At 39.3% G+C, this 18,214-nt stretch overlaps 1 protein-coding gene and 1 pseudogene across 2 annotated transcripts in view; one reads left to right on the top strand and one right to left on the bottom strand.

Moving 5' to 3' along the window:
• CENPP (centromere protein P) overlaps window positions 1-18,214 on the bottom strand; it is a 431,610-nt gene that overhangs the window by 312,073 nt on the left and 101,323 nt on the right. The window lies entirely within an intron of this gene.
• LOC101436377 (G patch domain-containing protein 11-like) lies at window positions 6,534-7,312 on the top strand (annotated as a pseudogene).

The raw sequence follows: 18,214 nt of genomic DNA on the forward strand, positions 1-18,214 counted from the left end.
AAATCATACATCAGAAAAGAAGAAAGAGCTAAAATTGAAGAACTACACTTGGAGGAATTAGTAATAAAAAACAAGAAACTAACTCCAAAGGAGAAAGAAAGAAATAATAAAGATCAGGGCAGAACTAAATGAAATAGAAAATAAGAAAGCACTAAAAAAAATAAACAAAACAAAGAGCTGGTTCTTTGAGAAGATCAATAAAATTGACAAACCCTTAGCTAGACTAACAAAGAAAAAAAGAGAGAAGATGCAAATATGCAAAATAAGAAAAGGGAAAGGCGATATCACCACTGACCCCACAGAAATAAGAGGATACTTTGAAAAACTATATTCCAACAAGGACAATTTAGAGGAAATGGACAAATTCCTAAAAACACATAAGCAGCATCCATTGACAAAAGAGGAAATTGACAATCTCAAACAAACCAATCACAAGTAAAGAGATAGAATCAGTCATTAAAAACCTGCCAACTGAGAAGAGCCCTGGGCCAGACAGCGTCACAGGTGAATTCTACCAAACATTCCGGAAAGAACTAACCCCAATCTTGCTGAAACTCTCCCAGTAAATCAAAACAGAAGGAACATTGCCTAACTCGTTCTATGATGCCAACATTACTCTAGTACCAAAGCCACACAAGGACACCACAAGAAAGGAAAATCACAAACCAATTTCTCTAATGAACCTAGACGTGAAAATCCTCAACAAAATACTTGCTAATCTTATTCAACAACACATTAAACAAATTATATACCATGACCAAGTGAGATTCATTCCTGGTATGCAAGGATAGTTCAACATAAGAAAATCAATTAATGCAATACACCATATAAACAGATTGAAGGGGGAAAAAACACATATATAGACACAGAAAAAGCATTTGACAAAACAAAGCACCCTTTCTTGATAAAAACACTGCAAAAGATTGGAATACAAGGAAACTTTCTGAACATGATAAAGAGTATATATGAAAAACTCACAGCTAACATCATTTACAATGGTGAAATCCTAAAATCTTTCCCTCTAAGATCAGGAACAAGACAAGGATGCCCATTATCACCCCTTCTATTTAACATAGTCTTAGACGTACTTGCTCAAGCACTGAGGCAAGAACCAGACATAAAAGGCAACCAAATTGGAAAGGAAGAAGTCAAAATTTCACTATTTGCAGATGATATGATCTTATACATAGAAAACCCTGAAGAGTCTACAACAAAGCTTCTAGAACTTATAAATGATTTCAGTAAAGTTGCAGGTTACAAGATCAATGCACAAAAATCAGTACCATTTCTATACACCAATAATGAGCAATTTGAGGAGGAAATCAGGGATCAAATACCACTGACAATAGTAAATTTAAAAAATCAAATACCTAGGAATAAATTTAACTAAAGATGTAAAAGAATTATACACAGAAAACTACATAACACTTTCAAAGGAAATCAAAGAAGACTTAAATAAATGGAAGAATATTTCCTGTTCATGGATAGGAAGACTAAATATCATTAAGATGTCTATCCTACCAAAACTGTCTACAGATTCAATGCAATCCCAATAAAAACCAACACAGCATTCTTTAATGAACTAGAAAAATTAACTAGGAAATTTATTTGGAAAGGAAAGAGGCCCTGAATAGCCAAAGACATATTGAAAAAGAAAAATGAAATTGGAGGAATCACACTACCTGACTTCAAAACATACTACAAAGCTACAGTAGTGAAAATGGCATGGTACTGGCACAAGGATAGACACACTGACCAATGGAACTGAATTGAGAATTCTGATATAGATCCTCATATATACAGTCATATGGTGTTTGACAAGGCCACCAAACCCTCTCAACTGGGAGAGAATGGCCTCTTCAACAAATGGTTCCTGGAGAACTGGATATCCATATGTGAAAGAATGAAAGAGGATTACCAACTCACAGCTTATACAAAAATCAACTCAAGATGGATCAAAGACCTAAATATAAGAACCAAGACCATAAAGACCTTGGAAAGCAATGCAGGGAAGCATATACAGGACCCTGTAATAGGAAACAGCTTCATGAACTTCACACCAAAAGCACGAGCAGTAAAAGAACAAATAGATGAATGGGACTTCCTCAAAATTAAAGCCTTCTGCACCTCAAAGGAGTTTGTCAGGAAAAGTGAAAAGAGAGCCTATGCAATGGGAGAAAATATTTGGTAACCATATATGACAGGAGACTTATATCTTGCATATATAAAGAACTCCTATATCTCAAAAATAAAAAGACAAACAGCCCATTTAAAAATGGGGGAAAGATTTGAACAGACACCTCTCCAAAGAAGATACAGAAATGGCTAAAAAACACATGAAAAAATGCTCAAAATCACTAGCTGTGAGGGAAATGCAAATCAAAACAACAATGAGATACCATCTTACTCCCTTAAGACTGGCAGTTATCAAAAAATCAGAAGATTACAAGTGTTGGAGAGGATGTAGAGGAATAGGAACACTCATTCACTGCTGGTGGAAATGCAGAAGGATCCAGCCATTCTGGAGGACAGTTTGGTGGTTTCTCAAAAAACTGGCTATAGATTTGCCATATGACCCAGCAATTCCACTGCTGGGTATAAACCCCGAAGATCTGAAAACAAGGACACAAACTGATATATGCACACCAATGTTCATAGCAGCACTATTCACTATTGCCAAAAGTTGGAATCAACCCAAATCCCCATCAACAGATGAATGGATAAATAAAATGTGGTATATACATACAATGGAATACTACTCGGCTTTAAGAACAAATACAGTACAAACACATGTGGTAACATGGATGAATCTTGAGAACCTTATGTTGAGTGAAGCAACCCAGGCACTGAAGGACAAATACTACATGACCTCTCTGATATGAAATAAGTAAACCAAGCTGCCTCAGAGAGCTAGAGACTGGATGATAAACTTAAAGGAAGTTAGGGGGCAGAGGAAGGTTGTAAGCTGACACCTACGTGGGTGAAATCTATGATAAGCTGGAGGTAAGTATTTGTACAAGGAAGGGATAAAATGGGGGCATAGAGATATCCTTGGGTGGGGCTTTGTGGGCTTGAGGTGCACTAGGGATGGGAGAAAGGGTCAGATGGCCCAAGAATTTGGGGGTGGGGGGACATTTGAAAATAGGAGATTGTCAGGTATGTGGTTGAAATTATAATGTAGAGAAAACTCTTTAAAAAATATAATATGGAAGGTTACCTGTTTAAGATGCTTAAGGGGGGGCATCTGACACAGGGCAAGCTTCTAGGGAGTGTGTGAGTACTCATTTTGTCATAATGGGTTATACCATTGGGTGGAGACCGATACAATGAGAGTGAAGGTATACCCACATCCTGGGGAGGACTGATGTTCTCAAACAGAGGGAATTGTATCTCTCGAGAGACTTGGTGGCCCCCAATGGGTTAGGGCAGTCGAGTATGTTACAAGTATCTCTGAATATGGTCCTTCAAGCAATGAAGATTGATTATCATGGTGGGCCCTCAACATTGCTGCAAGTATCTCTGAATATGGTCCTTCAAGCAATGAAGATTGATTATTATCATGGTGGGTCCTGAGAGGGGGGGGAAAGAGGTGTTGAATAGATGGAATCAATGTAACTGTGGGGCAGTAGAAGTGTCCAAAAGATCATGCAATGTTGGATATAGGACAAGTTAAATTACACCAAAAATGTATAAAAGTCTGTAGGCTAAAAGGCAAACCATAATGTAAAACATAAGATAACTAAAAATTTAGAAAATTTTATAGTTGAAAATATAAACCATAATGTAAACTCAAATGGAACCATGTTTGAAAGCTATTGTTTCAATATCTGTACATCAGTTGCAGCAAATATAATATGAACATGCAAAAAGATCATTGCTGGGGAAGGGACAAAGGGTTTGATGTTGGATATGTGGGAGTACCATATATTGTGTATGTGAATTACTGTGATCTAAAACTTATGTGAAGAGAAACTTAATAATTAGAAGAAAAAAAAGAAACGATGTAGACACTGAGGAAGAAATGGAACAAACTGCCTTGCCACTGTACATACAGGGCAACACTTGTAGCAGTGATGAAAGGCAAAATGTCAAAAACAACCTTTTTCATTTTTTGATACCCCAATTTATTTTTCCTTTATTTTTCTTAATTACTATGTATTCTATATCTAACCTTTAAACCCATCACTATATTCCATTTTATATTAATGGAACTTGGCAATATATTAGGCTTCTTTTTAAAGATGTTTTTGACTACAGAGAGGTTGAACTATGGCAGGTAGGAACACTGGTGTGGGGTGTTATTGATAGGGAACACATGGTTTGGAGGGAGTTTTCCAGGGCATGTATACAGGGTACATAAAAATGTTTGGATATTTTCATTGTGGTTTCAGTTAAAAATGACAACTGAGAGAGTGCTGAGTTCCTAGCCAGGGGAGCTCTATCACATTCCCCAATGGAACAGCAACAATCCCCCAAGTGCAATAGCAAAGACCAATAAAGATGGATGGTCCAACAATGAGCTGTTGATACTGATGGCTTCAATAATGAACCTGTGTGCCTGAAATATGAACTAGGCCTAAAGCTGCAGGGTGCATAAGAGTTACCTCCTGAGAGCCTTCATGTTGCTCAAATATGGCCACTCTTTAAGCCAAACTCAGCATGTAAATTCATTACCTTCCCCCCAGCATGTGACATGACTCCCAGGGGTGAGCCTCCCTGGTGCAGAGGGATCACTACCAAGCACCAGCTGGTGATGCAACTAGAAAAAGACCTTGAATAAAAGGATCAACTCAGACCAGCAGAATATCTCAGCCTACATGTAATATCAGGTGTTAAAAACTGTTTTTTGACCTTCGATAAAATGGGGAAATGGAAAGGACAAATGAGGCTATATGGCTATAAGTTTCCAAAAAAGAGGCAGGTGGTCATCAGAGGGGTAATCCTTATGCATGCCTCAGCAGAGTACCAGAGACAGCCAAAGTAGATAGAAACCCAGGTACTGGTTCTCCTGAGGGCTACAGAGACCCACAGGTTCTAGGGTCATGGCAGATGGCTCTGGAGTTCAATGCCATGTCAGTTGGCCCTACTTTGGAGTTTGTGTTCCTGAGTGTGATGGAGTTGGACTCAGATGACTTTTCTACACATGCCTCTTCTGTTACTTTTACCAGACCTGTGGTTGGCATTTGGGTTGGTGTATACTCAGGAGACCTGAATCTCTGAACTGTCTATGTGACAGCCAGGTCCCGGGTCTCAGCGGACTTGCAGCTCCCACCCTTTGGTTTCTTGGACTTACCCTGGCCAGCTGACAGGGAGGTGAAGAGGGTCATATTCCACACCAGGGAACCAGGAGTGCCTATAACTGCAAGCAGGAGGATTGCATCCATCATCCATGTGGAATGTAAGTCCCCTCTTGATGTAGAGGGGGACTGGACTTAACCATCCCAGGATCCACAGGAGGGAGGAATAGAGTATAGATTAGAGTGGACTTACTGGTTTTTGCTGGGTAACTATTGTGATTAGTAAGGGAAGAAATTATAATATTGATTTGGAGAAAGTGGCCACAGTAGCTGCTGATGGTAGGGAGAGGGAAGAAGAGATATGATGTAGGGGCATTTTCAGGATTTGGCGTTGTCCTGGGTGGTGCTGCAGGGACAGATACCGGATATTGTGTGTCCTGCCATGGCCCACTGTGTGGAATGGGGGAGAGTGTAGACTACAATGTAGACCACTGTCCATGTGGTGCAGCAGTGCTCCAAAATGTATTCACCAGGTGCAGTGAATGTCCCACAATGATGAAAGAGGTTGTTGATGTGGGAGGAGTGCAGTGAGGGGGGTGGGGGGTATATGGGGACCTCACATTTTTTGAATGTAACATTTAAAAGAAAATAAAGAAGAAAAAAAATATTAAAAAAAAAGAATTGAATTGAGAGTTCAGAAATATCTACATGTAGAAATATATACATGATATCAAGTCTACGGCCAACTGATATTTCACGTGGCTGCTAAGTCCACTCAACTGGGACAGAATAGTCTCTTCAACAAATGGTACTGGGAGAACTGAATATCCATATCCTAAAGAATGAAAGATGATCCCTATGTCTCACCCTATACAAAAATATTAATTCAAGATGGATCGAAGACTTAAATATAGGAGCAAGAATCACAAAACACCTAGAAGATAATGTAGGGAAGCATATACAAGATCTTGTGGTAGAAAATTATTTCATAAACTTTACACCTAAAGAGCAAGCAACTAAAGAAAAAAATACATAAATATGTTTGTGTTTCAAAGGATATTGTCAAGAAAGTGAAAACGCAACCTACTGAGTAGGAGAAAATATTTGGAAATCATATATCTGATAACGGTTTAATATCTAGCATATATAAAGAAATCCTAAAACTCAACAAAAAAAGACAAACAACCCAACTTAAACATGGGCAAAAGACTGGAATATTTTTCTAAAGAGGAAATAGAAATGATTAAAAAGCACATGGGGAGGGGGATAAGTGGCACTGCCAGATTCAATTGCCATATGAAGTTGAACATGGCAGAAGAGGACTACATGTCTGATTCCTTAATTAATGTCCAAGAAGATATTAGACCAGAATTACCAATGCTGAGGCAAATCCGAGAATCTCATCAAAAAGAAGAAAAGCAAATAGAGGGTAATTTGAAAAATAGGCAGAAGAGTTTAAAAGAAGAAAAAAAGAAAGATGTGACATTGGGTTGAAAAATGCACTAGGCTGTGAAAACAAAGGGTTTGCTTTACTCCAGAGGATGGGATATAAAAGTGGTCAGGTTCTTGGCAAGAGTGGAGATGGCATTGTGGAACCAATTCCTCTCAATGTCAAAACTGGGAAAAGTGGCATTGGTCATGAAGCAGTATTAAAACGGAAAGCAGAGGAAAAATTAGAAAGCTAAGGAGGTTCATATGAAAAACCAAGCCGAAGAAGAAGCTGCGAACAGTTTCGAATGAGGCTTAAGAATAAGGAAGATGAAATGAAGCTAGAAGACCTTAAAAGAAGCCAGCAAGCCTGTCAACAATTGGATAGCCAGAATATTCAGGTTCCCAGGGAGGCATGGTACCAGTTGAGGCCTGAACAGGAGAATGAAGAAGAGGAAGAGGAAGAAAATGAACAGGATGAAGATGAATATGAAAGTGAAGATTTAGGTACACTGGAAAATTTACAAATATTGACTAATTATTTAAGAGAAGAACATCTGTACTGTATTTGGTATGGAATATCCTATGAAGATAAAGAAGATTTAACTTCAATTTGCCCAGGACTAACTTCTGCAGATCATGACTAAAAATATTCTTAATAAAGTGGAACCTAGAAAAATAAAAAAAAATATTTTAAAAAGCATATGAAAAGATGCTCAATATCATTAACTCTTAGGAAAATGCACACAAAACTATAAGATATCATTTCACACATACTAGACTGGCTGCTATTAAAAAATAAAAAGAAAACTACAAGTGGTGGAGAGGATGTAGAAAAATAGGAGCACTCAATAACTGCTAGTGGAAATGTAGAATGATACAGCCAATGTGGAGGACAGTTTGGCGGTTCCTTAGAAAGCTAAGTATAGAATTACCATATGATCCAGCAATCCCGTGACTATGTATAGATATACTCAGAAGAATTGAAAGGAAGGACATGAATGGATACATGTTTATAGTAGCATTATTTGCAATTGCCAAAGATGGAAGGAACCCAAGTGTCCATCAACAGATGAATGGATAAACAAAACATGGTATATACATAAAATGGAATCTTATTCAGCTGTAAGAAAGAAGTAATGACACATGTGGCAACATGCAAGAACAATGAGAACCTTTTTGTTGACTGAAAAAAATAGACAGAAAAGGATTCCACTGATATGAACTTAGTATAGTGAGCAGACTGATGGAAGAAGAGTCTTGAAGTCTTGAAGATAGCTTACCAGGAGACAGAATGGGAGAATAGTTAGTTGATGCTTAATCTGTGCAGAATTTATAATTAGGTTGATTGTAATGATTTGGAAATGGACGGAGGTGACGGTGGTGCAGCAATGTGAGTAATTAACAGTGCTGAACTGAAGTGAGTGTGAGAATGTATTAAAGGGGAAATTTGGGGTCATATATGTTGCTGAAAGGAAAGCTAGAGGATAAAACGGGATTTTATAACACAATAAACTATATGGTCACTGAAGATAGTGATGTAAGATACAGATGTAAGAATGTTCTTTCAGGATCTATAACAAAGTTATTTCACTAGTACAGGGTATTGATAGTGGGGAGGGGTATATGGGCAAAAATGCACTGAAAGCACACTTCTATGGGATATAAATGTATCCTTGTTGCCATAGGTATATATTCTGGATAGATAGACACCCACATAGTAGCTAACAAAATATTAAAATTCCCACGTGGGCAAGTCCTGTTACTTTGTCAAATAAGATGTTAAAAACTCTGGAATATATAAGCCTTGCGTAATAAAAGAAAACAGGCCAATAAGCCAAGCCATCAATCTTAATGCTTGTACTTACAAATCTTACTCCCGTGGTAATGAAAACAAACTTAATTATAATTAATGCCTAAAAGTTACCGCCTGAAGTATTCCTTGTGGCCTCCCTCTAAGGCGCACTCTGCAAATAACATACTACCTTGCCCCCAACATGGGGTATGGCTCCCAGAGTATGTGACTACCTGGCACCAAGGGATTATTACCAAGTGTCAATCAGTGATGCATTTGGAAAAAGACCTTGACCAAAAGGAGGAACTATTAGACAAAAATAAGAATTTTTATGGCTAAGAGAATCAAAGTCAGTGGGGAGGTTATTCCAGAGGTTATGCTTATACAGGTCTTAGACAGATTTCACAAACTGCCATAATAAACAAAACCTCAAACAAAAGTGCTCCCAAGGGCTCTAGAGACATCTGGACACCATAGGCAAACCACATGGCCTCATGAAATCAATACCCCAGAAGGGCCCTGTATTAGTCAGCCAAAGGGGTGCTGATGCAAAATACCAGAAATCTGCTGGGCGTTATAAAGGGTACTTATTTGGGGTAGGAGCTTACAGACACCAGGTCATAAAGCATAAGTTACTTCCCTCACCAAAGTCTATTTGGAACAAGATGGCTGCCAACGTCTGTGAGGGTTCAGGCTTCCTGGGTTCCTACATTCCTTGGGCTTGCTTTACTCTGGCTTCAAAGTTCCTTCCTTCCTGGGTCTGGCTTCTCTTTTCTCTGCATGCTGACTTCCCGGGTCTTCAACGTCAAACTCTAATATCAGAAATCCCCATGTTCTTCGCCATGCCTTTTATCTGTAAGTCCCCACCCCCTGATGCAATGCCCTAATCATAACTCAATTATGCCCAGGTACAGATCAGATTACAAACATAATCCAATATTTCTTTTTGGAATTCATCAACTATATCAAACTGCTACAGGCTCTATCTGGGACGATATGAAAATCTACTTCTCCAATATTAACAAAATTATACTCATTAATAATTCCCCTAATTATGATTCTTGTACTCCTTTTATTTGAACCTATAATTTTCAAGGTACTGGTTAAGAGATTTAAATCTTCAGATTATTTATATGTTGGTTGAGCCCTGAAATCCAGCAGAATTGTGGCTAACTCCTACTCTCCAGTTCCTTGGGCTTGCCTTGGACAACTAACAAAATGATGATGATGATGGACCAGTCCCATCCACAAAACAAATATCTTCAACTGCAAGCAAAACAACTCCTTCCTTCTGTCCCATGATATCTATGTCCCTCATCAGCCTGAAGCAGTCAGAGTGGACCTTGTCCCAAATTCCTCAAGATTGAGGAATGGACAAAAATAAGTGGGGGGGGAGGGGGGTACAAAAATAGACCAAAGCAGATTTGGTGTTACTGTAGTTATTACTTTGTGTTAACGGAGTAACATATAGCATTCATGTAAAAAATGAAAAAATAAAAACAGTGTAATTGTATTCTTGGTGCGTAAATCCTCTTTTTTTAACTACGTGACATGAAAGACAAATGCATACATTGGCTACATTGGCATAAAATCTAGTATAAGATGTTTGCATAAACTGCATTTGTGTAAGATCTGCTTCAAGAGAGATTTTATATATTTTACAATCTGCATAAAATCTATTACAAGAGACATAGGAGGAGGGAGGCAGACTTGGCCCAATGGATAGGGCGCTCGCCTACCACATGGGAGGTCCACGGTTCAAACCCCCGGCTCCTTGACCCGTGTGGGGCTGGCCCATGCGCAGTGCTCATGCGCGCAAGGAGGGCTGTACCACGCAGGGGTGTCCCCTGTGTAGGGGAGCCCCACGCACAAGGAGTGTGCCCCGTAAGGAGAGCCGCCCAGCTCAACAGAAAGTGCAGCCCACCCAAGAATGGCGCCGCACACATGGAGAGCTGACACAACAACAAGATGACACAACAAGGGAAACGGACTTGGTGCAGTGGTTGGGGCGTACGTCTACCACATGGGAGGTCTGCGGTTCGAGCCCCAGGCCTCCTTGACCTGTGTGGGGTTGGCCCATGCGCGGTGCTGATGCACGCGGGGAGTGCCGTGCCACGCAGGGGTGTCCCCTGCGTGGGGGCCACGCGCAAGGAGTGCACCCGTAGGGAGAGCCGCCCCGCGTGAAGGAGGGTGCAGCCTGCCCAGGAATGGTGCAGCCCACACTTCCCCTGCCGCTGACAACAACGGAGGCGGACAAAGAAACAAGATGCAGCAAATGGACGCAGAGAACAGACAACCGGGGAGGGGGGGAATTAAATAAATAAAAATAAAATAAATCTTTAAAAAAAAAAAAAAGATGACGCAACAAAAAGAAACACAGATTCCCAGTGCTGCTGATGAGGATAGAAGCGGTCACAGAAGAACACACAGCAAATGGACATAGAGAGCAGACAACTGGGGTAGGGGGGAAGGGGAGAGAAATAAATAAAAGATAAATCTTAAAAAAAGAGAGAGACATAGAACATTACTTTTTTAAATTTTAAATTTCTTTTATTAAATTGTCTTTTTAAAAAAAAATATGTAGATCACAAAAAATGTTACATTAAAAAGCATAAGAGGTTCCTCCATACCCCACACCCCTAGGACATTACACATTGATAAAAGGATCGATGCACCAAAAGATTTAACAATTATATACAGGTTTGCTCCTGTAAGAGAATACCCCCAAAATGAAGCAAAAATTGACAAAATTGAAGGCAGAATTATATAGTTCTCAAATAACAGTTGGAGTCCTCAACATCCCACTTTAAATAATGGAAAGAAAACTAGATAAAATATCAATAAGGAGGGGAGAGGGTGTAGCTCAGTGGTTGAGCACCTGCTTCCCATGTATGAAGATCCGGGTTCAATTTTCATTACCTCCTCAAAAAAGATTAAAAATTAAAATAAGGAAGTAGAGGACTTAACACTATAAACTAATTAGAGGTAACAGACATACAAACATCACCAAAAAAATAGCAGAATACACATTCATCTTAAGTGCACATGGAACATTCTTCAAGATAGACCAGATATAAGGTCTCAAAACAAGTAAAAAATTTTAAAACAAGTGAAATTATACAAACTATATTAATTGTCCACAACAGAATAAAACTAGAAATCAATAACAGAGGGGAAATGGGAAAATTCAGAATTATGTGGAAATTAAATAATAAATTCCTAAACAATGAATGGGACAAAGAAGAAATCAAAAGGGAAACTAGAAAATACTAGAGGCAAATGAAAATGAAAATACAAGATACCAAAATTTGGGGGATGTAATGAAAGCAGTGCTCAGGAGGAAATTTATAGCTGTAAAAGCCAATGAGAAAGAAAAATCTCAACTCAATAACCTAAAGTTACAACTTGAAGAACTAGAACAAGAGGAGCACCTTAAGCTAAGCTAAAATAAGGAAATATATATCATCAGAGTAGAGATAAACGAAATAGGCAATTAAAAAAAAAAAGGGAAATTAAGAAACCAAAAATTGGTTCTTTGAAAAGGTTAATCAACAACCCTTTAGCTAGATTGACTAAGACAAAAGACTCAAAACACTAAAATGAGAAATAAAAATGGGGGCATTACTACCCACCTTATAAAAATAAACAGAATTACAGGAAAATACTAGGAAAGATTGTATACCAAAAAATTGGATACCTGGGATGAAATGGATAAATTCTTGATAACATACAAAATATCAAAAGAGTTTCAAGAAATAGAAAATCTGAATAGGTGTAGAACAAGTAAAGGATTGAATAGTAATCAAAAATCTTAAAAACAAAGAAATGGCTCTCTCTCCATAGAGGAGCCTGTACCAAATCTTGGTGTGTATTTCCTCTTTCTCTCCCATTTCTCAACAAGTGCTGTTCTTTCCATTTCCCAAATAAATTCTTTTTACTGGCCTAAGTAAAACAAAACAAAAACAAAGAAATTGCCCAAACAGATGGCTTTACGGGTTAAGTCTAGCAAATATTCCAAGAAGAATTAATATGAATCTTTCTTAAACCCTTATAAAAAATTGAAGAAGGAACACTTTTTAACTCATTCAATGAGGCCACTATTACTCTGATACTAAAGCCAAAGACACTAAAAGTGGTCAATAACCTTTATCAATATAGATGTAAAAATACTTAAAAATACTAGTAAAGTCAATCAAACAGCATAGTAAAAGGATTAGACTTGATGACCAAATGGTTTTGGGTTTTTTCTGTTTGTTTGTTTGCTTGTTTGTTTTATGAGGTATGGGGGATTGAAACTGGGACCTCATACATACAAAATAGGTACTCAACTAATATGGCCTGTGCATGAATTCAAAGTTACCTAATTCTATATCCAAGTTTGTCTAGTTTCCGGAAAGCCAGTTAAGTGATATAGGCTCTATAGGATTTGAATATTCAAGAAGGATGCAGATGGAATATATATTCAAACTTACATCTAGACGGAATGGGAATGTGGGCGATACGTTAATTCAAGTTTACCTGGTATGTGGACGATATGTTAATCCAAACCTACCTAGTATGTAAACAAACCCCTAAAACTCTAAGAAACTAACAAAGAAAATCCTTTTTGCATAAAAGCGCCACTTGACCCCCATTCCTACATCCTCTGTATAAAAGGGACCTAGAAATCCTATTCAGGGCTTGGTCTTTGGACAGAAGTCCGCAGGGCCGGGCTAGGAGTTAATAAACCTTCCTTCTCAGGAGAGTCTTGCGTCCTGGCCCTCAATACTGAGATCACCCAACTTCTCTCTGCTACAGCACAACCACTAAACTACACCCACTCCCCCCAAATGGGTTTTATCCACAGAATGGAAGAGTAGTTCAACATAGGAAAATCAGCCAAGGTAATATGCGACGGTTTGCTCGGTCGGTAGAGGTGGGGTCTGGCTGCGGACGAGGGGTCGGTCCAGCTTTGGACGAGGGGTCGGTCCCGCTTGGGACGAGGGGTCGGTCTCACAGGGGTTGCGCGGTTCGGCTGACGGGGTCGCCCGGCGAAGCCGGCGACAAAGGGGTCGCCCGGAGAAGCAGGCGACGAACTGGGGACAAGGGAGGCCAGGCCCTTGTCGGGGGCTCTCAGGACTGGAGGGCGCACGGCAGAAGAACTACCGGGGAGACAAGGTAAACATGCAAGTCCAACTTTATTGAGGGAGAGGCAACAGTTTTATAGGGGCTGGGGAAGGCTGATTGGTCGAAGCCACGCCCTGTTCTGATTGGTTGTTGGAGAAAGGTCAGTGGGAGGTACTGGACGGGGGAGGGGTGGTGATTAGGGATTGGCTGTTGCTGTTGCTGGGGGAAGTGGCAGGGTTTAGTGATTGGTGGCTGCTGTTGCTGGGGGAAGTGGCAGGGTTTAGGGATTGGTGGCTGCTGTTGCTGGGGTAGAGGGCAGACTGGAGTTTCCTGCCCACGCCTGGCTGTTGCTGCTGTCGGGGGGAGGGAAAAGGGCAGACTGGATTTTTCTGCTCACGCCTGGCTGTTGCTGCTGTCGGGGGGAGGGAAAAGGGCAGACTGGATTTTTCCGCCCTGCGCCTGCGCAGGGAGAAAGAAGGCATCATGTGGCGCTATCTGGGAGGAGGGGCGTCCGCAGAAGCATGGCTGCCGAGAAGGGGAGACCCGAGGGCACTCTGCGCCCATGCCGAGCTTCCTTCAGGGGTGGCGGTGGGCCCGACCAACCACCCTATTATGGGGGCAGCAGTTTGGAATAGGCCTACCGCGGCCGCCGCCCCTCGCCAGGCCAGCAAACCACACTTCAGCCCGAGGGGTGACCGCAGTAATATACTAAATGAATGGAATTAAAGGGGGAAATACGATCATCTCAATTGCTGCAGAAAAGCCTGTAAGAAAATCCAGCATCCTTTTAAGAAAAACACTCAGTATAGTAGGAATAAAGGAGAACTCCTTCAACATGACAAAGGTCAGATTTGAAAACCCACAGCTAACATAATCAATGATGAAAGACCAAGAAGCTGTCTTTCACCACATCCATTCAATATTTAATTGAAATTCTAGCCAAAACAAGAAAAAGAAATAAAAGGACTTCTGGGAAGACACGGGACTCTCTTCTCCTCCAGAAAAATAACTAAAGGACAGACTGAAACAGCCTAGAAAAAGATCTTTTAGGGTTTAGGACACCAGGCAAAGGCTGAACCCCAGCCAGAGAAGAGAGGGACAGAGGAGGGGAATCGCCACAACAGAACTGTAAATTGAAACCAGCAGTTGCTGCTGCCAGCATTATCCCCCACACTAAAGACACTACAGAATTCTCAGGCTTCTGGGCCTAGGCTACAGACAAAGCAGGCACCAGGGATCTACCACCTCAGGAAAGGAGAGAGAGAGGGACACAGGCTAAGGCTAACTCAGCTTTTGACTCACAAATTAGGTCTGCTGTGTCCCAGGAGACTTTCCAGTCCAGGTAGGGCTGCACCATTGTTTGTCTTGGGAGCCCACAAGGGGCTAAAGATATACAACCCTCCCAATCTCCTTCTCTACTAACCAGGACTGATTGTTGAGGACTCAGGGATGAGTGGAAATATTTCCTAGCCAGGAAAAGGGAGGGGGATGCCAGAGAAGGCTGAAGAACTGTCTCAAAAAAAGTTTGAATCACAAGGCTCCAAGTCTCCCAAAGGAAGCTCTATCACATTGATCTGTCTCTGTTGCAATAAACAAACTCCAACCAGGCATTGAAGCGAGAGATGCCAAAGAGTGCCATCTGCTGGCAGACCAAAGAAGTGCACATGAAAAGATTAAAAATAAGTAGAAGCTTTTTCCGGTCTCTTCAGCCTCCCTCCCCAAAGGCCTAGGAAATAAGTCTACAACCAATTACTGGGTCCAGTACCCAGTTTTGAGCAACCAGCAGGACAATCCTAACAATCCAGGTTGAGTCAAGAATCAAAGAGCGGTAGTAACATACAACCTCCTGCCACTAAATCCCTACAAAAGAAATAAAAGGCATCTCAATTTGAAGGATGAATTAAAACTGTCTTTGAAGAAGACATGATCTTATGTGTAAAACATATGAAGGAATTTACATAAAAACCTGAGAGAACTAAAAGCAAATTTAGCAAAGTTGTAGGTTACAAGATCAACATGCAAAAACAAGTTAAATTTCTATGCAACAGCAATGAACAATCAGAAAAGAAAACCAAGGAAATTGTTTCATTTACAACCACTTGAAATAATGGAATATTTAGGAATAAATTTAACCAAAAAGGCTATAAAGATCTGTATGCTGAAAACTATACATCATTGCCAAAAGAAATGGAAGAAGATCTAACTAAATGGAATGGCATCCATGTACATGGGTTGGAGACTTAATCTTGTTAAGATGGCAACACATTGCAAAATTAACTACAGATTAAATATCTATCAAAATCCCACTAGCCTTTTTTTGCAGAAATGGAAAAGTCAAACCTAAAATTCATATGGAACAGAAGGGATACAGAATACCCAAAATCTTGAAAAAGAAGAAAATTGAAGGACTCAAACTTTTTTATTTCAAAATTCACTACAAAGGGTATGTCATATTGGCCTAAGAAAAGAACAGAGACTCCAAAAATAAACCTACACATCTACTGTCAAATGATTTAGACAATGATGCCAAAATCATTCAATGGGACAAGCACATTCTCTTCAACAAATGGTGCTGGGACATTTGGATATCTACATATACAACTAACTGAAGTTAGACCCTTACCTTATACTAGAAACAAAAATTAACTCAAAATGGATCAGACCTAAATGAAAAAGCTAAGATAATAAAACTCTTAAAAGAAAACATAGGGGTAAAAATTTATGACAGTGGATTTGAAAATAGTTTCTTAAATGTGACACCAAAAGGACAAGTAACCAAAGAAAAAATAGGTTAACTGGTCTTTAACTGGTCAGTCTAGTATCAGCAATATATAAAGAACACTTACAAAGCAACAACAAAAAGACAAATAACCAATTAACAAATAAGCAAAGAATTTAAAAAGAAATTTCTTCAAAGATATAAAAAAGAACAACGAGCACATAAAAAGAGTTCTCAACATTATCAGTCATTAAAATCACAATGAGATACCATTTCATACCTACTATAATCACATAATTTTTAAAAAGTATTGTTGAAGCTCTGGAGAAATTGGAATCCTCACACAGCTGGTGGGTGTAAAACTCTGCAGCCACTGGGGAAAACAGGTTGGCAGTTCTTCAATAAGATAAACACAAAATTACTATATGACCCAGCATTCCACTCCTAGGTGTACAACCAAAAGAACTGAAAATAGGTATTCAAACAAAAACTTGTATAGGAATATTTATATCAGCTCTATTCACCAAGTGATGAAAACACCCCAAATGACCATAAACAAATGAGATGATAAACAAAATAAGGTATATCCATACAAAGGACTATTACTTGGCCATAAAAAGGAACGCAGCTCTGATACATGCTACAACATGGATTAATTTGAAAACACTATGCTAAGGGATAGTTGCCAAATGCCAAAGGCCACATATTGTACAATTCTATTTATATGAAATATTCAGACTAGACAAAATCATAGAGACAAAAAGCAGATTAGTGTTTACTAGGAGCTGGAGGTAGGGAGGTATCAGGAATCACTACTTAATGGTTATAGGGTTTCTGTCTGAAGTGATGAAAAAGTTCTGGAACACTAGATAGTGGGGAAAGTTAAACAACATTCTGAATGTACTTAATGACCCAGAATCATATATTTTGAAATGGCTGAAATTGTAAATTTTATGTAATGTGTATTTTGCCATAATATAAATGTATGCAGACTGCCTGCTAAATTAGATTAACTATAAAACAAAGTTTTATAAGATAACATTGAAAATGTCTAGAATACTATCCAAAATTACTCAGCATACCAAGGACTAGGAAAATATCAACACAAATGACAAAAGAAAATCAGATGCCAAAGAGAGCATAAGACAGATAAAGAAATCTGACAAAAAATTTAAAGCAATTGTCATAAAAATGTTTCAACAATCTACTCTAAACACTGATGAAACATGCAAAAATGGAAATTAATGAAGAAACAGTAGAAAAAAGAAGACTCAAAAATTTTAGAACTGAAAAATACAACAACAAATACAAATCTCACTAGATGAGCACAAAGAATGGAGATGGCAGAGAAAAGAATCTATGAACAAAAAGAGATCAACAGAAATTATTCACAGAAAGAAAAAAGATTGGGAAAAAAATGAACAGTCTAGGGACAATAAAAAAAGGTTTAACCTTCATGTCCTCAGAAAGGAGGAGAAAAGAAAGAGTATGTGACAAAAAAAAAAAATCTGAAGAAATAATGGCTGAATATTTCTCAAATGTGGTGAAAAATATGTCTATAGATTCCAAACCTTCAATGATCCCCAAACAGGAAAAAGCCAAAGAACTCTAGACCAGATGTATCAAAATCAAATTTCTAAATATCAAAGACAAAGAAAAGTTCTTGAAAGCAGGCAGAGAGAAGTGATGCATAACTAATAAGGGAAAAATGATTCAGGAGATAATGAATTTTACATCAGAAACCACAGAGGTCGGGAAGCGGATTTGGCTTAACTGATAGAGCATCCACCTACCACATAGGAGGTCCAGGGTTCAAACCCAGGGCCTCCTGACCCATGTGGTGAGCTGGCCCATGTGCAGTGCTGATGTGCACAAGGAGTGCCGTGCCATGCAGGGATATCTCCCGCATAGAGGAGCCCCATGTGCAAG

Source organism: Dasypus novemcinctus, chromosome 8, assembly GCF_030445035.2.
Source record: "Dasypus novemcinctus isolate mDasNov1 chromosome 8, mDasNov1.1.hap2, whole genome shotgun sequence".
Lineage (NCBI taxonomy): Eukaryota > Metazoa > Chordata > Mammalia > Cingulata > Dasypodidae > Dasypus > Dasypus novemcinctus.